The sequence below is a fragment of the Macrobrachium rosenbergii genome, chromosome 32 (assembly GCF_040412425.1).
Source record: "Macrobrachium rosenbergii isolate ZJJX-2024 chromosome 32, ASM4041242v1, whole genome shotgun sequence".
Classification (NCBI taxonomy): domain Eukaryota; kingdom Metazoa; phylum Arthropoda; class Malacostraca; order Decapoda; family Palaemonidae; genus Macrobrachium; species Macrobrachium rosenbergii.
The window spans coordinates 12,589,125-12,614,124 of NC_089772.1; the positions used below are offsets into that span (position 1 = coordinate 12,589,125).

Genomic DNA, 25,000 nt, shown 5'->3' on the forward strand with positions numbered 1-25,000 from the left:
TTCAAACTGGATGGTATCTAATGGAGTATTTATTCAGAAAAAGTTGCAAGCTCTCTTAGACAAAGCTTGTAACTTTTTCTGAATGAATACTCCATTAGATGCCATCCAGTTTGAATGAGGTCCTTTTAGTAATTCTACTAATGCACAGAACAATTGTGTATGTGATAAAGTTAATATATATATATATTATATATATATATATATATATATATATATATATATATATATATATATACTGTATATATATATATATATATATATATATATATATATATATATATATATATATATATATATATATATATATATATATATATATATATATATATAATATATATATATACATACATACATACATACATACATGCAAATGACAAATGGCAAAAGGGTGCATGAGCCAAAAAGGTTGGGAATTGCTGTATGTCTTTATTTAAAACTACCGTTCTGTAAATATTAACCTTAGACATTACAAAAAAATTGACAGTTTCCAACTGATTTTAGGGCGTTTTGACTTTGATGGGAAGGTGAACGAACTCTTGATTGTCTCTCATATATTTTCTATCAAAACCTAGCTCATCACAGCTGTCGTACAGCTGGTTCCTTGATGGCTACTTTGGATATGGCTGCATCTTTTTTTTTTAATACGAAGTTTTCCCTAGCAGGGTGTGATTCCCACCTAAATTGCTGTGTCGTGGATGAACCTTCGAGATTTTTTATATATATATATATATATATATATATATATATATATATATATATATATATATATATATATATATATATATATATATATATATTGTATATATATAGGCTCATCCACGACTCATCATATATTGTCTCGAAGGTGGGAATCAATTTCAGTGGTCAGTGGTCAATATGCTTCCTTCTCTGCAGGACCACACCCTGTTAGTGAAAACTTCGTAAAAAAAAAAAGATGCATCTATATCTAAAGGGGCTGTAAAGGAACCAGCTGCACGGAAACCTTGTGATAAAACTAGATTTTGTTAGAAAATATATGAGAGACAATCAAGAGTCAATCCATCTTCCCATCAAAGTCAACGCGCCTAGAATTTGTTGAAAACTGTCATTTTTTTTTATGTCTAAGGTTAATATTTTCGGAACGGTTGTGTCATTTTGTCACATGCAATAAAGACATAACACATAATTTGACCAACATAGTTACGTGGAAGCATATCCACCTATAAATCCATTTTGAAACAGGTGGAAATTTACATCTCAGAAGTTGATGTTATTAATGCAGTGGTTCTCAACCTTTTATGGTTCTTACACCCTTTCACCATTTGTCAGAATGTCATATCCACCCCCCAACCGCCCCCTTTCCAAATTGTCTACCTCAAAAGGTGCATTCCAAATAATATGCAACAAAATACTAACACAGGCAGCGTAACCTCTCGGTAGTGCGGACGGACGCACACTGCGTTTTGTGTGGTCCTAGAGGCAGTTTGAGCCTGCCAATCCATGGTCACAATGCCCCCCCTGAAATTCCCCCATAGGGGGGAATTCCCCCCTGGTTGAGAACCACAGTATCAATGTCTCGAAAACAGAGTCAAGCCATATAATGTCATAGCATTCAAAGGTCAGTGTGTGGCGCTTTCATCAAGGCATTCTAAAAAAGTTTCCCGGTATTCTAGCCTTAATATACACGTACGATCAGCTTTTCAGATTATGTCGTGATCAAACCCAATTTCGAGACACAAGATTAGAGGAGACTGCTGCTAATCTCTCCATTAATTAATTCTCTATTCATTCCTTTCTCGGCTCTTGTTTTTGATAGATATAGTTTAAGACATCTATTAACATAAAATCATCCAGATAATGTTCTAAGAGGAATCGTAGGCTACTCAGTCAAGCCAAACGCAAGAAAACAAATAGTCAAGTTCTGAATATAAAAAATTCAAACATTTTCATAAATCTTGCATATATCTATTTTTTTTTTACATCACGACGAATTCTTTATAAATAAGAAGCGGTCTCTCCCATTACAAAGGTAAATAAGAATAAAATCTTGAATTTAATAAGTAAAACATGAAGGTTACTGAGGTTTATGGCTAGAGAAAAAACCCGAGATTATTTTAAAAAATATTTCGCCGTCATAGAAGCAATACATTTTCAAATAAACAATGATGGGGAGATCCAATATTTTCCTATACATTTCTTTCAGCTTCAGTTTATAGTGGAGATTTAAAAATGATGTACTGTGCATTAGTTTTTATTCCCCTTTCCTCTTAATGGACACAATTATACGAACAGAAAAATTTAACCAAATTGTATCAGAAAATTCACCGGAGTAGTTTCATGATGGACGCTCGTTAAGAACTACTTCTGTACAGTCGCTACAGAGATAATCAAGGCCACCGAAAATATATCTATCTTTCGGTGGTCTCGGTATAATGCTGTATGAGCCGCGGTCCATGAAACTTTAACCACGACCCGGTGGTGGCCTGTCCTATATAGCTGCCAGGAGCGCGATTATGGCTAACTTTAACCTTAAATAAAATAAAAACTACTGAGGCTAGAGGGCTGCAATTTGGTATGCTTGATGATTGGAGGGTGGATGATCAACATACCAATTTGCAGTCCTCTAGCCTCAGTAGTTTTTAAGATCTGAGGGCGGACAGAAAAAAGTGCGGACAAAAAAGTGCGGAGGGACAGACAAAGCCGGCACAATAGTTTTCTTTTCAGAAGACTAAAAAGAGATAAAGATTCATTAATGGATATTGCAATCACTATCAACAGACACTAAAAGTAAGCGGAACTTTACAAATTTAGTAAAATAAAATTTGCCACCGCCACAAATCTGCAGTAAGTGAATAAATTGGATATTATTGCATAAAATGAAGCACATAAACTCTTACTCATTACCTACTTTATACTTATATATATTTCAGCATATGCGCATTACACACACACACACACACATATATATATATACATATATATATATATATATATATATATATATATATATATATATATATATATATATATATATATATATATATATATATATATATATATATATATATATATATATATATATATATATATATATATTATATGCATATGCATGACCGAATGTATTTACGTTTGCACACGTGAATGTATCCATAAATGTAAGATGCTTGTACGTACTGAGATAGCGACGTTCACTAAACCCGAGCCGTCGGAAGGTTAAAACAATGACGAGAGCCCTTATCACCTGGAGGTACGGCTGGGTATTTTAACTTTGGACAAAAGTCGCTATAAAGTCCGGATTATCTTGTATGTCGCTGCAATAATATAGAGAAAAAGGGGGGGGAAGAGGAGAAGGAGAAGGAGAAGGAGGAGGGGGAGGAGGAGGAGGAGGAGGTGGAGGAGAAGAGGAGCAAAAAATTATTTGTTTTGTGCATGATTGTCACATCGGCTTATCTCGGCTCATATTGCTAACAGCGTCGCCGCTCCCCGGATGTGTCTGTCGCTCTTCCTTCTTTTTTCCTTCTTCTTCTTCTTCTTCTTCTTCTTCTTCTAAGCATCGCTGCAAGTCTCTGAAATACTCATAAAAGCATCCATTACAGATTACCGACGACGGGCAGGAATTTCTGCACCGAATGTATTTATGTAGGGCCCAACTGCGCGCCTTGTGTACTCCATTAGGGAGGACTGACGGTGAGGTGGGCTAAGACGAGCGAGCGAGCGAGCGAGCGAGCGGCAGGTGTTTTTGGAAAGGAACTGCATGCAACAGAAGTGCAGTCTTTCCTGAATGGCGTCATATTGCGACGGCAGAAAAAAGAAAAGACCACATGATGGAAAATAATGGAGGAGCAAAGAGGCCAAACGGAGAGGAAAATTAAAGTTAAATTTGGTGGTTTTCTGTAAAGGAAACTGCTGTGCCGGCTTTGTCTGTCCGTTCGCACTTCTTCTGTCCGCCCTCAGATATCAAAAACTACTGAGGCTAGAGGGCTGCAAATTGGTATGTTGATCATCCACCCTCCCGTCATCAAACATACCAAATTGCAACCCTCTGGCCTCAGAAGTTTTTATCTTATTTAAGGTTAATGATAGCCACAATCGTGGTTAAAGTTTCATAGGCCGAGGCCTGTACAGCATTATATACCGAGACCACAGAAAGATTTATTTTCGGTGACCTTGATTATACGATGTACAGAAAACCCGTTTCTTCGGCGCATTTTTCACTTGTTTGTAACACCGACGAGCCTGTAAGGCTATCATATCTGTCGAGGTATATTATCTTTAAAGATAGCTCGTTGTAACCTCGCATTTTCATCATTTATTCATCAGCCATGCTCATGCAACGTCCGACTGCTTTTTCAAAGGAATCTTGACGATGCTCTACGGCTCTAGGTGCTTCCGGGCCGTAGACATTGCTTAATCTCTCTTTGCACAACGAATCTTCATCATTTTTTTTTATCTCCTTGCATTATACGTCCTCAGGGTCAGCAATGGCTAGGTTGTGAAAGAATGGGGGATTTTTTCCATATGAAAAAAAATCCTTAAAGGGCAATTTTTTAAGATAAATACCACCTATTGAGGTCATCAAAATTATCTGCTTCTTTTCCCATTCTCTTCAACTAGTTTCATATTTTTTTTCATTATCCGCTCTTTGCTATATAATTTCTATATAAAAAAAACGCCCCTTAGTAAACACCTTTTTTTTTATTTTTCAAACAAAAGCCGCCTATTGAGGCCACTGAAATTACTTACTTGTACCTCCTCCTCCTCCTCTCGTAAACTAGTTTAATTTATATCAAGAACATCATTCGTTGGAAGTGTGTATATTTAAGTTCTCCACTCATTGTTTTGGATTTTCCTTCTCTTCAATCTTATCACGTGTTCAAAAAAATCAGACGTTCGTTCTGTGCATTTTCAAGTTTCTCTCCTCAATCATTTTTTTTTTTTACATTGCTCGTGCGCATCTCAAAACCCTCCCTCTCTTCAACATTTTTCTTCTCTTGCATAAAGGAAAAATAGTTGCTGTTGTTTGTGTGTGTGTGTGTGTGTGTGTGTATGTGTGTGTGTATGTGTGTGTATCTTTTCCCTCTGTCCTTTTCCCCCCATGATGCTTGAGAGACCATCTCCGTGATGGAACACGGTCTCTTCTACATCGTAATAAGTCGTTTCTTTTTCGGCAAGTCATGGACGCTCTTCCCCCGGACCTTCGTTGGAGGGAGTGGTTTGTGTTGGTAGGGTCCTCTGAGGAGTTCAAGTTGGTGGTAGTGGTACTGGTTAAGAGACGCTGGTGAAGGTGATACTGGTAGTTATGGGGGTACTGAGTAATTGTTCAAATGATAGATTTCTTGAGAGGTTCGTTCGGATGATGGGGAGATTCAACGGGCGGAAGACGTGATAGAAGGAAGGTCATATGCCAGAACGTCAGAAGCAGCAAGAATGATTTTCTTTCTACGGGAAGATGTTTTATTAAAGATGCGAGAATTTTTGGGGAGTCAAGATGATGATTACGTTGACTGAAGGTATTGCGCGAGAGAGAGAGAGAGAGAGAGAGAGAGAGAGAGAGAGAGAGAGAGAGAGAGCCAGACACAGAGAGAGAGAGAGAGAGAGAGAGAGGACACCACCTGTTCCAGAAGTGGTTGAGCAAGTCTCCAATGACCAAAAGTTTGGCAACAACAAAAGTCTGCAATTGTGATGCAAGAAAAGCTTTTTACTTTGTGGGGGTTGAAGGAAAGGGGCGAGGGATTGCTCAGTCAAGGCATCAGCACCCAGCCCGACCATCCAGCGTGCAAAGGGGGTGCGGGGTGGGAGGGATTCCTCGGGCAGAATGAGGGTAAGGGTGTCAGCGCACCAGGGACAGCTTGGAGGGAGAGAGAGGAGAGAGGAGGGGGGAGGGGGAGGGGGATGGGGGTGCAACTTGGCTTTAGGAAGGCCAAGAAGCAACTCTTGGGGACAAACCAAATGGGTGGTCATACTGACTTGCTGCTTAGCTAGACCCCTGGGGAAGAGGAGGAGGGGGCGATGAAGGAGCAGCAGGAGAGAGGGTGGAGGAAGAAGAGAGACACTCACAGGGGACAAGAGGGACGGGGGAAACTGAAAGGACCAAGAGAGAGAGAGAGGGAGGGAGAGAGACAGTGGAGAGACTCCAGCATCCAGCTTTGGCATTGAGCTTCCAACTCCCCGTTATCCACTATCGCCCCGGCTGTTGGCTTTATCACGAAACAAGGAAAGTCAAGCCCCAGGCACGCAGTAAATCCCGTAAATTGTTCCCATATGAAGTCAGCTCGAAGCCACATCCGCTTCAACACTGCACACAGCTTAGAGGCTGCGGGAGGCGGGCACACGACAGACAGCAGGTGGCCAGGCAGAAGCACCACACGCACAAACGCCTACACCTGAGGGTGGCGATCTTTCCACAGGGAGAGAAACAGACGTGGTTTTCCATTCGTTGCCTCCTTCAGGAAGGGACGCAGCCAGAGTGATCAGGAGCACCTCGGCCTCTTCCGTCGCCGTCTCCCAAGAGCCCCAGACCTTCGTTGCTGCGCTTCTGGAGTGATTCGCCACCTCTGGGCAGTGAATTTGCTTTTGGTCAATTAAAGCTTCGTCGGCAGCAATGAGCAAGAAGGAGGTACGGAAGAAGAAAGTGAGTAGGGAAGTACATTAAGCTAGTTAGGATAGTAGCGCCCGCTGGCTGATCTAGTAAGGCCTCGCGAGATGAAGAGGAATCACAGGTGCGTTGTGTTTTCAAGTTTTGATAACAAGACATTGCGCTATGCAATGGGTGGAAAATATTAGGGAAGCTTTTGAACTAATGCGTGCTCCTGATACTCGATATAATCGGGATAATTTGTGTGTGCATATGTATATATATATATACATACACACATATGTATATGTATATATATGTATGTGTGTGCATACATTTATATATATGTATATATAATATATATACACGGTGTATGTTTGTATGTGTGTATGTTTATATATATGTTTATACATACGTATACACATATATATATGTATATACATATATATACAAACATACACACGCACATATCAACAATTTCAAACCCATGAAATCCAAGGCAGGGAACGTCGCGCGTCGTCCATTCTAAAATCAAACTTTGAGAACAGAATGACACAGAAGCGATACCGAGGTCCCTCAAACGCGAGTGACTGTTTGGGAGACATGAGGAAAGATAAATCTGAGCAGCCTCGGAAACAACCCACAATTTATCAGCATAAGAATTTATCGGCGTAGTGATCTGGAGACTAGTATTTTAATATCTTGGACCATCCGCTGATACAATGCACTTTTGGCAAGGCGTCTGGTGTTGGGTGTTTTGCGTGGGTAGAAAGATACTGTTTTTTTCAAAAGATATGGTTTAATATATATATACAAAATTAAATGTGTAAAGACGCATGCTAATTTTCGTAATACGTAGCCTAGTGCTTCCAGAACAATTTTATTGGCATAAATGGCATTTTTTTCTACGTAGAGTTGTTAGCTAGTTTGCACAACAACAAAACACCCCGCAAAAAGACACACTCCCGTGCTCGCGGACACACGCGAACACACACACACACACACGCACGCGCACACACCATACACACACGCATATATATATACATAACTATATACATATGTGTGTATGTATGGATGTATATATATGTATAAATGTTACGCATATATGTGTTGTGTGTATATATACATATTCATGTGTGAATGCTCACACACAATCATATGTTCATATATATATATATATATATATATATATATATATATATATATATATATATATATATATATATATATATATATGTGTGTGTGTGTGTGTGTGTGTGTGTGTGTGTGTGTGTGAGCGGCGACGTGCTGCGGTATTTTCTACTCAGCGACAACATGAAGTAGATTCTTACTGTTCGTCAAACACGCTGTTCACGAAGCTTCTCTATACCTCATATTTTCAGTGCTTTGAACCGAGCCCTTCAGTAACTTTACTCTCTAAGTGTACGATTTAGTTCCGCCCTTGCTCAGGTAATACCATTGAGATCGCCATCAAGTCCGTAATAACAGTTTTCCCCTCTTTTCTTGATCGAATGACAGATTAATGAACTGCTTCCTCCACTGTTATTCTGCTGATAAAAATCTGCCCTTACCCGGTAGGTCCCATAACGTAATCGCCTGGTTCTGTAATCAGTTCTCAATCACGCAGGTAACCGAACAGACTTAAAACTCGTTCGTTTCTCGATTGTAACTGTATTGTTATTTATTTAATATATTCTCGTTATTTTAACGTCTACGTTGTTGGCTGGTTTAGATTCAGCCGGTCTTATGCCAGCACTGGCCTTTGCTCAAAAGGAAGTCAAGTGTTAAAAGGAATGATGATAGGCCCTTTTGAACCTCTGGACTCACTACGACCGACAAAGAAGAATATTATCGCATTTTATTGCGTTATAGAGCTTGCTTTGAATGTCAGTTAACCCAGACTTATGCTACGTGGATGCTCACATATTTTGAATAATAATAATAATAATAATAATAATAATAATAATATTGCCACACTGCAAGGGTTTTTCAGAACAGAATTTTGACAGTTTCTCATGAAAAAATGGAAATAGTGTAGGAGGATCGCCTGAAACGCATCAGTGTTGTTCAGTCAACTTTGTTAGAGTGGCCCTAAAACCATAGAATAATAATAATAATAATAATAATAATAATAATAATAATAATAATAATAATAATATCAAACTTCTCCCAGCTACATGCGATCCTTACTTGCCTACTTCCCTTCAGACACATATAAAAAAAGTGCTAAGAGTTCTCTTATTGGTAACTTCGTCTCGCATGCTTTTATTTGATTTGCAGCGCCTCCTGCCCTATAAATAGCCGATGTTTGGCTCCAAAAGTCCCGCAACCTCATGTTGAAAACGTGCAACTCAAGAAATTGAAAAAAACATCCCCTCGATATTTTTCCCAACACATTCTAACTACGATTCCTGATCTTGAAAATCTTGCATAACTAACTCATGACTCTGTGAAAATGATTTCGAAATATCGCGGAGTGGAGGAAGACAATTGAAGGCTAATAATATTCGGAAATGTAAGATGATAAAAGGCTTTTAATAGTCAAGAATGCAATCGTTCCTTGCCTGAAGGTCAGTCTGGTACGCGACTTTGTAAGATTTTCTGTCTGTCATTTTCGTTGCTATCCGCATTAGGGTAAATTGCAGTTTGCGGTTAGTTATACGCAGCCTAATACGATTGCTCTGAAGGAACTTTAGATTCTCTATGAAGGAATTACTTCAGTATCGGGCATTTTCTGACGTTGACAGCTGCCAAGCGAAATGCGCAGCTGCAACCCGTTTGCTTATATGGTCGCCTCTCTCTCTCTCTCTCTCTCTCTCTCTCTCTCTCTCTCTCTCTCTCTCTCTCTCTCTGTGCAGTGGAGTTGTCAGCGCTTCGTCGGTGGGTGGTCCAGACACCATTTTCAAAATCATCGACCGTGTTAAAACGCATTTTTATACTCTTGCCAAATTTCGACGAAAGGAATATTTTCCGGAGGTGCGTTACTTTTTCTTTATATTTCGCTGTCAAAAACGTTTGTTCTCGAATACCAAATTAAAACGATTGGGTCAAAGAATGCCCTGGTTTTCTTTGCTGCATTGTGTATAGATGACCAATTGCTTTATTTTATTTATTTATTTATTTTTTTTTTACTTTTGACTTCCCCGATTCGTTTCTTCTTTCCTGAAAGTCCCGTCTTCATCCCTGTCATCTTCTGCAACAAACGTCATACGTTAAGATGTTCACGTATGCGACGTGAAGGGTCAAGAGGATAATCAAGACTATGCAAAGAGAGAGAGAGAGAGAGAGAGAGAGAGAGAGAGAGAGAGAGAGAGCCAAAATCAATCAGGAACGCAGAGGATGATGACACAAAAGAGGCCGGGTTGGGCCAACTAGTGGTTTTCCGTGGCAGATCTTCGCCCCGATAGGATCGAGGCGAAGGAATAAGATAAACGCGCGGCGGCGGGATTAAGGTTCGGGAAGGATACGGCCGAGGGAAAAGGGAGATAGATTCCTTTCGGATAAGCGGGCGAGGAGGTGTTAAGCTGCGGCACCCTCTGACCAAAGTGGGCATCGGTGTCGTTTCCCCTCATGCGAGAAACGCCGTAATGGGTTTCTGTGTACCTGCGCGCGACGCCTGTCCGGTCCTCGGAAGGGGAGGAGGAGGGGGAGGAGGAGTAGGTGACGGACGAGAGGCGAAAAGCGCAGTTAAAAAGACAATAGAAGCAGGAGATGAAGACGATTGGATAGAGGACTAAAAAGAGCAGATAAAAATAGACAGAACTTACAATAAAGCGAAAATGATGGACTGGATATACATATTAAGCATGAGAAGGCGGTGCCCAAGAACAGATTCTTGAATCTAAGTATAAGAAACATATAAGAAACAGAGTCAAGATAAGGAGGAAAATTATTATAGAAACACGAAAAAAAGTAAAATCGCCGAAAAAAAAATTGTCTGAATAAGGAGAGGAATCAAAATAAGTTAATTTAAAAGTGACTGCCAAAAAGATATAACGGATCAGATAGTATCTGTTTGCGAAATTTCAGTTAGTGGAGAATCACTGTATACATCTAATGACGTTGTATAGTTATGTTAGGTGAAAACTTTACAAATACTGACGCTGAAAATGCAAAGTAATATGCCAAATGAATGTAATCTTTATCGAGGAAAAAAAAAATTTCAATACGGATAAACAACAGTTACTGAAAACCAGTTTCTTTTGCTTGAGAATTTTTGTGATCTTTTTCCTTTTCAATTGTTCCAACTTAGTTCAAATCAAATCACAAAAATTCTCAAGTAAAAGAAATTGGTTTTCAGTAGCTGTTGTTTATTCGTATTGAAGTTTTATATAAAAAAAAACCTTATCAATTTGTTGATGATGAATTTCGAACGCAGGTGTTTTCAGGAGGCCATAAAATATATAAATCAATAAATATATATATAGCATATATATATATATATATACATAAATATATATATATATATATATATATATATATATATATATATATATATATATATATACATATATATATACATATGTGTGTGTGTATATATATATATATATATATATATATATATATATATATATATATATATATATATATATATATATATATATATATATATATATATATATATATATATATATATATATATATATATATATATATATATATATATATATATATATATATATATATATATTAAAAATTCAGTCAAGACAGCCTGCCTCTAAGCTACTCTCTCTCTCTCTCTCTCTCTCTCTCTCTCTCTCTCTCTCTCTCTCTCTCTCTCTCTCTCTCTCTCTCGGCCAAGCTCAGTGAAGGACTGCGCATCCGATTCTCCGAGTGAGTAGCCAAGCGCGAAGATTTTCCCCGAGCTCTTAAAACCAGAGTATAAAAATAATCCCCGAAGGACTTTCGGGAGGAAGGTCCCTGAGCCGGGCCATATAGTAGTCACTCCCTTTAAGTGAGACCTTCGATCCCTCCTCCAGAGGGACGGGCAGGAGGAGGCCACTTTCCCTTTGACCTGGTTCTAAGGCACCGCCGGATTAGCCCTGCCCAAGGATCAAAGACAGGTTAGCTGATACTCATTTAGATTGCACTTGATGAGACACCGAGATACTTCAGCGGGAGGGGTGTGGGAGGGGGTGGTGGGTGGGGGATGAGGGATGGGAGACGGGGAGGAGTACCACAGGTGGGCAAGCTTTCCTCCTGATGGATAGGATGGAGGATGCTCTTCTTCTTCCTCGTAAGATCAATACGTAGGCACAAATCCTTATCAGGGATACAGTTTACGGTCGGGGAAGAGTGAACAGAAAGGAAGAGGCCATTTTCTCTCTCTCTCTCTCTCTCTCTCTCAATGTCATGAGCGAGTACACCCCGTTCGGAGACCGACCCCAGTCCGATCCCGGAGTGGGTAAAGAAATGGAACGGTATGGGCGCGTTTGCGAAAAAATATAACATCTCTTACTGACCAAATCAGTGAGTTATGTATCTAGCTGTTAGTCGACAGTTGTGGGTCATAATTATTAGGAGTGAGATATTAGTTCTCCGTCAAAATGGATATCATCATGTAATTAAAAGACGCGACGTCCTCGACGAGGTAATGCTAGCTTTTCTCTCTCTCTCTCTCTCTCTCTCTCTCTCTCTCTCTCTCTCTCTCTCTCTCTCACACAAAATTTAAACGTCGTTTTCTTTAATGAATATTTTATTCTTTACATGTTTTCTCATAAAACTGTTAGGCTTATTCCCTACTTTCATCCGTATTTCAAATTGATTATAGAATTTTGCCAGCGCGTCTCATTTCCCATTATTATTCATAGAAAGTTCACCCCCTCTCCTCTTTAATTATAATCACACCACTAATTGACTTGCAAGCAAGACCTCAATGTGTTTCTTTTGGAAGACTAATTATTATTATAATTATGGGCTTGATATATGCATATCTAAATTTGCCTCAGGATTGATATATCCATCTAAGTATCTTGTTATACAAGCATTTCTGACTACAAGTATTCAGAATCCCAAATAGACATAACAACAATTAGAAACGCCGCAAAAAAAAAAACGTGAAAAACGAAGAGTAAGACTACCTTTAGAAGACAATACAAGCTCAAGACATGTTAAAGCTTCTTGAAGAGACCACGCTGCATCAGACCCTGACTTGAAGAAGCCCTTCCAAAAAAAATCCTCCTCCTAGGAAGAGAAGGAGCTCCTCCTCCTCCTCCCAGCCAACCGGACGTTTTTCTCTAACTACTCTGGCGCTCGCATGACGCGCTCGTGCTGTCCTCCAACGCGTCCCGAGAGATAAACGATTAGATAAAGGGTTTGGAAGAGCTCATTAATATTGCAGAGGAGTCAAGATGGAGAGGCCGATAACGGCTCTGACCCCGCGGAACCGTCGAAGGCCTAAAATGCTGCTGGGTCATGCTGGAAGCTCTCTTCTCACGGGTCCATCCCAGACGTGCAGGATGCCTCAAAGGGACGCGATGGGAGGGTCACTCAAAGGGAGGAGGAGAGAGGGGGAGGGAGGGAGGGAATCAGATAAGCGAGAGGAGGAGACGAAAGAAAAGCAGGGAACAAAATCAAGTTCCTGTCAAGAAGGGATTGAAATTATGTAAAGATGTTCGGCTCTGCAGAGAAAGTTTAATTTCTCTCTCTCTCTCTCTCTCTCTCTCTCCATTTGCCACGCGCCTTTTTCACCTTTGGGGTGAGGCTGCTAGCCCTCACCCTACCCCATAGATGCTCAAGGGGCTTACATGCATACAGCCTTTGACTTTCTTTGCAGCCACCCATCCAAGTACCAGCCAGACCCAACAGTGGTATAGAGAGCATGACATTGTTCAACTATAAAAGCAGTTTTATGTGCTTTGTATTAAAATCTTGCCAAACTCTTGGAATTTTCAAACTATTAACCATTTCTTCATTAATTCTTCCATCATTGTACCCTCCCTGCAGGCAAGAAGTAGCAAATTCTCATTCACTTCAGCTGTCTTCTGTATGTGAGCATTAAAAAAAAAAAAAAGAAAGCTCAAATCAAATAAGCACATAATTCTATCATGTGCATTTAGCACATGAAAATTAGTAACAAAAATGGTTTTAGAAACATGCTGTAATACGCGCTGGTAAAGAATATCTGTTCTCCTGAAAGACTGAATCAGCACCAACGGGTTTTAGTTAATTTGACTATAATGTTGTTGAAATCAATATGCTCTCGTTCAAAGATATATTTATCAAAGTATGTTTTTTTTTTTTTTTACTGAAAGGGGGTGGCCTTAGAGACCAAAAAAAATAAAAAGCAAAAAAGCCAACGCCGGATTCACACTTCATCATCTGAATCGTGATCAAATTCCTGCGCAAAAAGCTTCCACAACTTTAGCTGTGCTTCATAATCTACACAAAAGACTCATCAGTGGAACGTCGACTGCCCTACACCCACACTACGTCATGCACCTCTATCATCCGCACACTATTACATCTTCCTGTATATTAAGGTCCATCGCTCCTAGTTCCTTTTCATCTCAATCTACCACGAACTTTCAAGGTCTTCCGTGTTTCCTTTCGACCTCTCACTTCTGAATTATACACTCACTTCACCAGTTTCAGCTTCCTCTTTGCTTTCCTCATGAACCGATCACGTCAGACTACTGTGATACACCCTTGCGAGTACTCAAACCTTTTTATCGCCTTTACATTGACTCCAGGTTTCTTATTTCACAGTCACCATCCACACTTCACTTCAGTAAACGAGACCAGATCTCTGCCTTTCTCCTATTTTCTACATACAACAAACCTTCAAGATGGTATTGCATTAAAAAACAAGTAAAAATGCACCGAAGTTTCTTTGGCGCAATCGAGTTTTTCTGTACAGCCGCTACAGCATATAATCAAGGCCACCGAAAATAGATCTATCTTTCGGTGGTCTCAGTATAATGCTGTATGAACCGCGGCCCATGAAACCTTAACCACGGCCCAATGGTGGCCTGTCCCAAATCGTTGCCATATGCACGGTTTTGGCTAACTTTATATTTAAATAAAATACAAACTACTGAGGAGGCCAGAGGGCTGTAATTTGTTGTTTGATGACTGGAGGGTGGATGATCAACTTACCAATTTGCAGCCCTCTAGCCTCAGTAGTTTCTAAGATCTGAGGGCGGACAGAAAAAGCGCGGACACAAAAAGTGCGGACGGACAGACAAAGCCGGCACAATAGTTTTCTTTTACAGAACACTAAAAGCCAATAATAACCGCAGACAGTAATTCCACTGCTGACGTGTTAATGCAGTAGGCCATGATCGTTTATTATTACCTCAAATCCAATAAGGCGCACAGGAGTCCCTCCGATAGGCATAAATTAAATTTAACATACGACTGGCAGCTTGCCACACCGATGACAAAAAAAAAAAAAAAGAACAAGCCCATTCAAAAAAACCATAATTAATTTGGAGACGACGACGTTTACCTGAGTGTCTTTAACTCACCTGTCATACACAGGTAAAGCCAGCCTGTTATTACAGGTGGGTTCTGCCCCGGGGGGAAATATTAGTCTTCCGCCAGAACCGTTTTCCCACGCTCCCACCGCCGTCGGCCGTGTTACGGAAGACGCCTTTCTCCGAAATCCTTGCAATGAGCCTTCGAGGTGAAGGATGCTTTTCTTGCCTTCTTGATTACGTCAAGTTTTCAGAGGTTATAGCTGTTTGTTTGTTTGTTTGTGTGTGAGTGTTTTTCCTTTATATACTAGAGGAGCTTTGAGGCTCCAGAAGATAAAGCAATAACGGAAAGTGGGGAAGAAAGTGACTTTTTCCCACGAGCGGAGGAGACGTCATGCAGAGCCGGGTGGGCGAACTCGAACCCAGCATGAAAATAAACACCGGGTAGTATATACAGCCACGCATGCGGCCTCCGTGGGGTCACCTCCCAAGAATGTCGGTGAGAAGTGTCACCACCATACAGTCCTTGTAGGGTACACGTATGATGAAGCTCGCTCATGGGGGCTGCTGAGTTCTTCCCCTTCTTCGTCTCTCTCTGACGAATACTTAAAAAAAAAAAAAAAAAGTGAATGCCATCATTATTATTTTTTTTCCGTCTCAGTACCTTTATTTTCTCTCCGTGATTAATGACCTTACGAACTGAACATTGTCTGGCTTAAGTGGCTCTCCTTATTTCTCCACTTGGGCATTTTTTGAAACTGGTTTTTTATTCTGATGTATACAAAGACCTGACTTTATCTCATTATTATTTGTCATCTCGAAGAAGAAAGTTTAGTACTGATCCTTTAGGGATGCCCTCTCTCTCTCTCTCTCTCTCAAAGACTGAATGGCTGAAAATGACAAATTTTCAACATACCAACTTATTCGCCTGCTTAAAGTCATCGACTGTAGCATCCGTGGAGCTGTACGTCATTTCATGTGCAACAACGAGATACCTGTGAATGATTCTTAGTTGGTATTTACTGAGCTCAAATCGTCATCCATGACATGACTTCCGTGCCGCAGACCTTAGCAATACTGGGTTTAAGTATTGTTATCCTTGAGTGATCATTTCATTTCTCATAGATTTTTATTTATAATCTTATTCTCAATTCTCTCTTCTTTGCCTTTCACACGTGGTCTTTCCTTTTTATGGAAGTTTGGAAGACTTTTCGGATTACTCCATCAGAGTGGACGTATATTACAACAACAACAATAATAATAATAATAATAATAATAATAATAATAATAATAATAATAATAATAATAATAATAATAATTAATTAATCAAAAAATACCCATATATAGTAGCACAGTAACATGGAGAAACAAATCCATAATTATGTATATGTACATATATTTAAAGATAAATCTGTACAGATGATGATGATGATGATGATGATGATGATGATGATGATGATGATGATGATTTATTATTATTATTATTATTGGATAAACAAATCCAGTTATGTATACATACAAATATTTAAAGATAAATCTGTACAGCTTTATCTTTAAATATATGTACATATACATAACAGTGGATTTGTATCTCCAATAATAATAATAATAATAATAATAATAATAATAATAATAATAATAATAATAATAATAATAATAATAATAATAACAATAATAATAATAATAATAATCTGTCCTTACCCTACGGAGGGCGCAACTTTGACTTACAGATAAAAAATTTGCCACGCACTTCAGAGAGAGAAATAATCACGAAAACTGGGGAGGATTAAGCATTGCTTTGTTAACTGTGATTTCTGTGTTTCGGGGAAGCTAGCAATCTACACCACTGCGCGCGCTCTGCGTTTGTTTATGCGTATGTTCGAGACGTTTTCGGCTATTTGTGAATTCGAAATGTACTATTTCGGTTTTTGTTGAATTCTCTAGTTTAGAAATTCCAGTTTTTTTTTTTTTTTTTTTTTTTGTATATTTCAAGAGAATTTTTTCAGCACATCTTTGCTTTCTCAGGGATAAAATGTAATTACAATTTTATTTTTATGTTACGTATTTCAGGCCCCAATGACTTAAAATCTTACATGAAATTAAAGAAACGAGAGAGAGAGAGAGAGAGAGAGAGAGAGAGAGAGAGAGAGAGAGAGAGAGAGAGAGAGAGAGAGAGAGAGAGAGAGAGTTTTTTTAATCAGAAATGGGAAGACATTTGCGACCATGAAGCACGTGTACGTGTGTATGTATGTCCGTATGTACGTATGTATGTATGTATGTATATGCGTTTGTGAGTGCGTTTGGATCTTTGTCAGAGACCACCCGGTTAGCCCCTGTGGAAGGAATCCTGGAAAGGTTGAGGGAAAGAATTCTTCTTCGGAGGTGACCCAGGCTGCCGCCGCTGCCCCTCCCTACATCCTGACCTCATTGACACAGACGGGGAACCTGGGGGTCTTCCTACACGACCCACCTATCATAGGATGCATTACGCCACCATGACAATGATTGCTGAAACTGCTACCAATAGCGGCTACTGTTCAACGACGTCATTCAAATAAGCCAATAGAGGGGCGTGCAGATTGCGCGGGGCGGAGCGACCTCGCGCGGACGGCCAATCGCAGCCGCGGATTCCCCCCCCGAGGGCGGAGTCACGAAGAGGAGGGACGCAGTTGTCTCCCTTGTCCCATGTACATACATTATACTGTGAATTCCCCGCTACCACGGGTCAGCATAGCCGCCTCGCTTAGTGCATCCCCCACACTGCAACGCCTGCATTACGGCCCAAATCTTGCAGTCCTCAAAAGTGAGCATCTTCCTTCCAGCCTCTCTCGCCCTCAAGGAGCAGCGCCCATCGCCGACCCCCTACAAGTGAGTGCTCGACTAGTCAGTGAGTGGGTTAAGGGAGGGGCAGGCCTAGGGACCCGCCCGTGGGAGAGAAAAGAGAGAGAGAGAGAGAGTGAGTGAGTGAGGGCCCTCGCCCATGTGACAGTCACCCGTCGTGGTCGCCCACGGTGGCTGGCATGTCGCGGAGACGGGCGGGAGGGTTACTTACGGGCGTGTGGCGGTATACCATTTTTGATGTATGGCATGTGGGCGTGGGCATGGTATGACGAACAGGGGTAGACTATACGCTACCATACGCCACTTCCTTACCCATGAATGGGGGGCCCCAGGAACATCCGCTCAAATGCCATAGCACTTACAGGTGCCCTGACTCTACCAGGGGGGGGCTGTCTCAAGGGAAGGGACCGTGTTGAGTGTCACAAGTGTTTGTAATGAATGAATCAAGTCATCGCTAAAGCATCTTCAGATTACAGACGCAGGGGTGTGTTCAGCTAGAGCATGATACTATACATTTCATTTTCACAACAAAAGTGAATGTGATCTTGTCTTTCTCACTGAATTTCAAAAATCAGTGAGGTGGGAAACTCTCTCCTCTTGGCATTTGGCGTACGCATTTTACTGCATGAATTTCTTCCTGGTGTTGTTTGCGCATTTTTAATATAATTTCAGAATTTCTGCATGAATGACTCGAGCCTTGCTGACAATAAATTGAAACTTTACGATCGCGCCTTCCGTTCGTCAGAAATATAATCAGCATTCATATTTCTTGATTAACGCAATGGACACTGTTTTTTTTCACCTTCAATCAGGGCGATATATACTGCGTCGATGATAACGATTACAGTACTCATAATTATCGTAACAAACGATTATTCCGGGGTGGTCGTCAGCCAGTGATTACGTGTCTCTCTCTCTCTCTCTCTCTCTCTCTCTCTCTCTCTCTCTCTCTCTCTCTCTCCTCCTCATCAGTCATGAGGAATATTCAAAACGAGGGCCGCGCATGCACGTCCAAAGCAATAATTATCCGCCTGCATGACTTCGATTTATTTGTTTACACTTGAAATACGCCCGTGGGCCCTTGTTACCCGCCCAATCTCCTTGTCGTTCTGTTTGTTTTATGAGTCCCTTCTTTCGGTTCGCTCCGACCATTGGCTTGCCCCAGGTCCACTGATTTCATTGCCCAACTCGGTGGGGTTGTCGATCCTAGACGCTTTTGTGGGTATGGGTGGGCGTTCGGATGTGTCACGGGCGCAGACTGTTACAACCTCTCTTACTTCACATCAGTTCGAAGAAATCGGTATGATGTGTTTAATTCAGTTTTTCTCGTTTCATAATTTTTTTTTTAACGTCACATGAAAAATCACGCAGAAGGCAACGAGGGAAGCTGGTCAGACAACAATAAACTACGAAGGGCCGTTGCAAAGATACGAGACAGTTCTTTTTACTGGTGTCTTGTGTGGTTTGTGAGGTGGAGGAGGAGGTGGAGGTGGAGGAGGTGGAGGTGGAGGAGGAGAAGGTGGAGGAATAGGAGGAGGAGGAGGAGGAGGACCAGGGTTTCCCTTCCAGTTCCCAGTCGACAGAACGAACACCCGAGGGTTCCAGAGGACCTCCTCGCAGTATGCCGCTGTTACCGAGCCTTCCAGCGAAGCCGATCCCCGCACTGACTGACCTTGGGCCAAGAGCAGGGCGAAGGATATTAATATGGAGCCACTCATTGATATAAAAGGGGTCCGCGATAAAGGTCTCGACCGAGCCGTGCTTCTGCCGCTGTCGACTTGGATGGTGGCCTGTAAGCGGATGTTGATAGGTTGACAATGGCCAAGGATTACCCTTCCTTTGTTCTACTCCTGCACCAGGGGAATCAACGAGGACCTTTTATTTATTTATTTTTTTTTCTCCCGAATTCATACAGAATGTCACTCAAAGGACTTTGTTCTTGTTTCAGACATGAATATTGTTTCTCTCATCAACGTTGCAATCATTAGTTAATACGACCACTTACGCGATCGCTAATCCTCAGTTCTGTCAGGCGCGTTCCCTTTTTGGAGGATGGCAGCGGATGAAAAGGTCTCCTGTTTGTTGTGTGTGTTTTTGTGTGAGTGAGTGTGCGCGCGCGCGCGCACACACGAGTTGCGAGGCCTTCAAGGACGTCTTCGTAGAGAATAGGGTGTTAACTAAACTCCCCTGATAACAGCGTAAAACAAATTATCGTACCGCCGGAGAACAACCATCGCAACCCACACTGGCCGGTGTGTCCGAAACCCGCCACTCCGCTCGGATGTGCGTCCGTGACGAGAGAGATAAAAGAGACGTAGCTTTTTTTTATTTTTTTTTTCCCCCGTATTTCCATATTTGTAATGTAACAGCGGGGCTCAAGCCTCACATAGATTGTGTTTTAGCTGTATAATGCCTTGTATGGGTTAGGCTTTATCTGTAATCAAGGGGGGAAATCCAAACATGCGCCTGAGTCGGGGACGAAGGCGGCGGTAAGAGTCCATGACGAATTGAGACGCGCGCGCGGATCGCCCTTGCATTGTGATGTGAGAAGCCTTACGTCCCTCTTGCCCGCACATGTCGATGACGGGTTAAGAAAAAGAAGAGCCTCAAAGCCTGATCTCTCTCTCTCTCTCTCTCACACACACACTATATATATATATATATATATATATATATATATATATATATATATATATATATATATATATATATATATATATATATATATATACTCAGTCAGTCCTTTCCCCATCATTATCCCAATGTTATTTCGTCTCCCTTCTCGAAAACTGTTAATGTCTGAATTATGTTTCCCACCAGTCCGAGCGCTGGCCTTTAACCCGTGGGAGATCTTGCCTGATAATTTCAAACAATGCATCAGTCCAAAAGCATTAATGATATCATCCCTCAAGCCGATCCTCGCGTGCCTTACGCCCTTCTGGCGTCCTTCTCCAGGGTGACTTATGGAGGTATTGTGGCCTCCCTCGCTAACCCTACACTCTCTCTCTCTCTCTCTCTCTCTCTCTCTCTCTCTCTCTCTCTCTCTTCTCTCTCTCTCTCTCTCTCAGTGTTTGCTCTTTCCTAATTCATTCTGTTCCCATCTTAATTTGGTGAGTATCGCTCATCGACCGTGAGAGAAAAGGCTTTAGCATCTAGTCCCAAAGTACTGAAATTCACGGGACGAGACTGTCAAGGTAACCTGGCGACCGTCATTTGTTGCTAAGGGAATTCCGGCCTTACGTGTCTACGGGACAGGTGTGTTTTTACGGGCCGTTCGAATGAAGGAGGAGGGATGGCAGAATTCACTTAACGTATTGACACTGTGGGGTAATTGATGTCATCTCCATCAAACGGGATTTTAAATGCTTGAATGCACTTCATTTAAACATTTGAAGCCGTCTCTCTCTCTCTCTCTCTCTCTCTCTCTCTCTCTCTCTCTCTCTCTCTCTCTCTCTCTCTCTCTCTCTCTCTCTCTATGTATATATATATATATATGTATATATATATGTGTGTGCGTGTGTGTGTATATATATGTATACACACATATGTATATATATATATATATATATATATATATATATATATATATATATATATATATACGTATTTGTTTTTATGTTAAATTCTTGAACCTGCATTATCCAATCTTCTAGTAGCTCAGATGATTTAATGCTGTACACTGCTCTAAAGATCCGTATGTCATAAAACAATCACAGGAAAAGAAAGATCTGTATTTTGGAGGTAAGAGGCGGCAAACTCACACACACACACACACACACACACGCGCGCTGAAGGGTATGTCGGGTAGAAAAACGCATTTCCACTTTGTACCACTGCCCAAGGGCACACTAAAAGGGAACTGAGTAACGGGGTAATGAATGTGGTCGAGTACTCCTCGATATACCCTTTCAAATGTGACAGAATGGAAAACTGAAAGTCTGCATCAAAAGCTCACTGGTCATCTACCCAGAAGAATAAATAGTTCTGCAACGTGAGAGGGATATTTGGGTTTGTGGTTACATATCATTGGTGGCATATTTACATATCAATTCCCACTTCCATATTTTTACATATCATAAAAGTATGGCGCATTTATGTAAGTAGATTTATGGGTACATAATTGTATTCTCTTTCTTCTGTGTTCCCCACTGTTTCATCGCTGACTCCTTGGTGAAAAACTGATTTGTGTTTATAGTGACTGGCGGCTCTCGGCTGTATTAAATAGGAAGTGGTGAATTTACTGAGTTTCTCAGATAGTTGGTTATCGTGCTAAATGCTCGAATGAACAACTTTCATTTTGTTTTTGGGGGTTGGGGTTGCTTTGACATAAATGCTAGATTATCTCAGCATCAGATTTAATATGGTGCTATACCAGCCTCTTTAACGGCACAGTAATAAAGAGAAAAATGCACCTTTCACGTTTCTTTTCTGAGGTTGGTTGACCCCTTTCTTGACCAAAAAGTTTCTGAGGTTGGTTGACCCCTTTCTTGACCAAAAAGTTTCTGAGGTTGGTTGACCCCTTTCTTGACCAAAAAGTTTCTGAGGTTGGTTGACCCCTTTCTTGGCCAAAAAATTTCTGAGATTGGTTGACCCCTTTCTTGGCCAAAAAGTTTCTGAGGTTGGTTGACCCCTTTCTTGACCAAAAAGTTTCTGAGGTTGGTTGACCCCTTTCTTGGCCAAAAAATTTCTGAGGTTGGTTGACCCCTTTCTTGGCCAAAAAGTTTCTGAGGTTGGTTGACCACTTTCTTAACCAAAAAGTTTCTGAGGTTGGTTGACCCCTTTCTTGACCAAAAAGTTTCTGAGGTTGGTTGACCCCTTTCTTGACCAAAAAGTTTCTGAGGTTGGTTGACCCCTTTCTTGACCAAAAAGTTTCTGAGGTTGGTTGACCCCTTTCTTGACCAAAAATTTCTGAGGTTGGTTGACCCCTTTCTTGACCAAAAATTTCTGAGGTTGGTTGACCCCTTTCTTGACCAAAAGTTTCTGAGGTTGGTTCACCCCTTTCTTGACCAAAAAGTTTCTGAGGTTGGTTGGCCCCTTTCTTGACCAGAAAGTTTCTGAGGTTGGTTGACCCCTTTCTTGACCAAAAAGTTTCTGAGGTTGGTTGACCCCTTTCTTGACCAAAAAGTTTCTGAGGTTGGTTGGCCCCTTTCTTGACCAAAAAGTTTCTGAGGTTGGTTGACCCCTTTCTTGACCAAAAAGTTTCTGAGGTTGGTTGACCCCTTTCTTGACCAAAAAACGCTGCGCCTCGACGCTTCCGCGTCATTTTAGTGTACGGATCAATAAATAGCTTTTTCCTCATAGTTTTATATCTTTATTCGTGAATAACATTTAGCTTCCTACTTGTTGTGTACGAAGTAAATCTTATTTCCTCTAACATACACAAACCAGGTGCTTGCGGGGAAAGGAAAGTACACACCGGCACGTGTGCAACTGGTGTTTGTTAACTTATCGCCGTCATACGCAATAAAAATTAAGTTTATTTTTGGCATATCAGTTTCATCGCTTTGGCTTTTCCAAAAGAGATATGACTCATCATTTTTTCTCACACGATGCGACATTTGGTCGGTAAAGTACTATATCTCTCTGCATTTCTTGTTACCATTTGTTACTTCTTCAAATGAACACTATGATCCTTGGCAGCTTGAACTTCATGTCATTGGCCTCTGTGGGCTTGTTCTATATAAATGTGGTTCATCTTATGAATAACAATAATAATAATAATAATAATAATAATAATAATAATAATAATAATAATAATAATAATAATAAATTGCAGTCTTCTATGTGGTTTGTGATAATAATAATAATAATAATAATAATAATAATAATAATAATAATAATAATAATAATAATAATAATATTGTCTTCTCCCTCAGTCCGTAAACACAGACGATATCATATTTAACGAAGAGTCTCAATCAATTAATAATTCTGTGAGATATGAAGCAGCCGCGATGTTTGCTAGTATTACACCAGCCCCCGGTTTTTTTGCCGTGTCCCTAGATTAGGTTAGGTTAGGTTAAGATATGGCGTCCCGCTTTGTTCAGGGAAAGGTCCCGGTACTCGGTTACATCTCGGGAAAACGCCAACAAGCCATCCCTCCGCAAGGACTGGTTATTCCCGTAATGGACTGTGATGCTGGCTTAATAACCAGTGGAAGTTGCCATCGATTTCACGCGGTGATGAGACAATGGTTCTATGAAATCTCATTTGATACGTGGAGCCGAGCAGAACGAATAGCCTTCTCGCTGGTATATCGTCCTCCTTGATTCATACGCGTCGTGGCTAACAGAGCAATGAGACCAGGCTTGCTCTAAGAGTTCTTGTTTGGTTTTAAAGCATCTTTATTATACATCGATATGTTCGTTTGATATTGCGATATGTTCTGTTTCATTGGCTAACCCAACGTCTTTCAAGTTCATTACACGGGTGTTAGCAGTACACACACACGCACATGCAGACACATACACACACATATACAATATACATACATACATACATACATACATACATATATATATATATATATATATATATATATATATATATATATATATATATATATATATATATATATATCCTCTTTCTTCTATCTGACTTTCCACCTCTCGAACCTTTTACTGTCAATTTCCGTTTCAGCGCTGAATGACCTCATAGGTCCCAGTGCTTGGCCTCTGGCCTATATGCTATATTCAGTTCAAGTATTCATAAGTTTATTCATCTGTTTATTGTTTTGATGGGTTTCTTCATTCCGTCATTCAGGCTTTTGTTTTTCCCATTTTCTTTTGGCTTTTTCCTTAGTCTTTTGTTTACTCCATTTCCTTTTTTCCACTTTTTGTTTTTCCATTTTTTTTTGTTTTTCCATTTTCTTTTGTTTTTCCTTTTTTTCTTTTGTTTTTCCCATTTTCTTTTTTCCACTTTTTGTTTTTAAATTTTTTTTTGTTTTTCCATTTTCTTTTGTTTTTCCATTTTTTTTCTTTTGTTTTTCCATTTTTTCTTTTGTTTTTCCCATTTTCTTTTTCCACTTTTTGTTTTTCCACTTTTTGCTTCTCCATTTTCTTTTGTTTTTTCCACTTTTTGTTTTTCCACTTTTTGTTTTTCCATTTTTTGTTTTTACCATTTTTTTGTTTTTCCATTTACTTCTCTTTTTTCCATTTTCTAGTTTTTATTCACGGCTCGATTATGATAA

At 40.3% G+C, this 25,000-nt stretch overlaps 1 protein-coding gene and 1 long non-coding RNA gene across 2 annotated transcripts in view; one reads left to right on the forward strand and one right to left on the reverse strand.

The window, feature by feature from the left end:
* LOC136855697 (caspase Dronc-like) overlaps positions 1 to 25,000 on the reverse strand; it is a 429,110-nt gene that overhangs the window by 280,250 nt on the left and 123,860 nt on the right. The window lies entirely within an intron of this gene.
* The window catches only part of LOC136855700 (uncharacterized), a 40,466-nt gene continuing 21,190 nt past the window's right edge, over positions 5,725 to 25,000 (forward strand). The window contains exon 1 of the long non-coding RNA XR_010858105.1: positions 5,725 to 6,698. This is a non-coding gene — a long non-coding RNA (uncharacterized lncRNA). The remainder of the gene's footprint in view (positions 6,699 to 25,000) is intronic.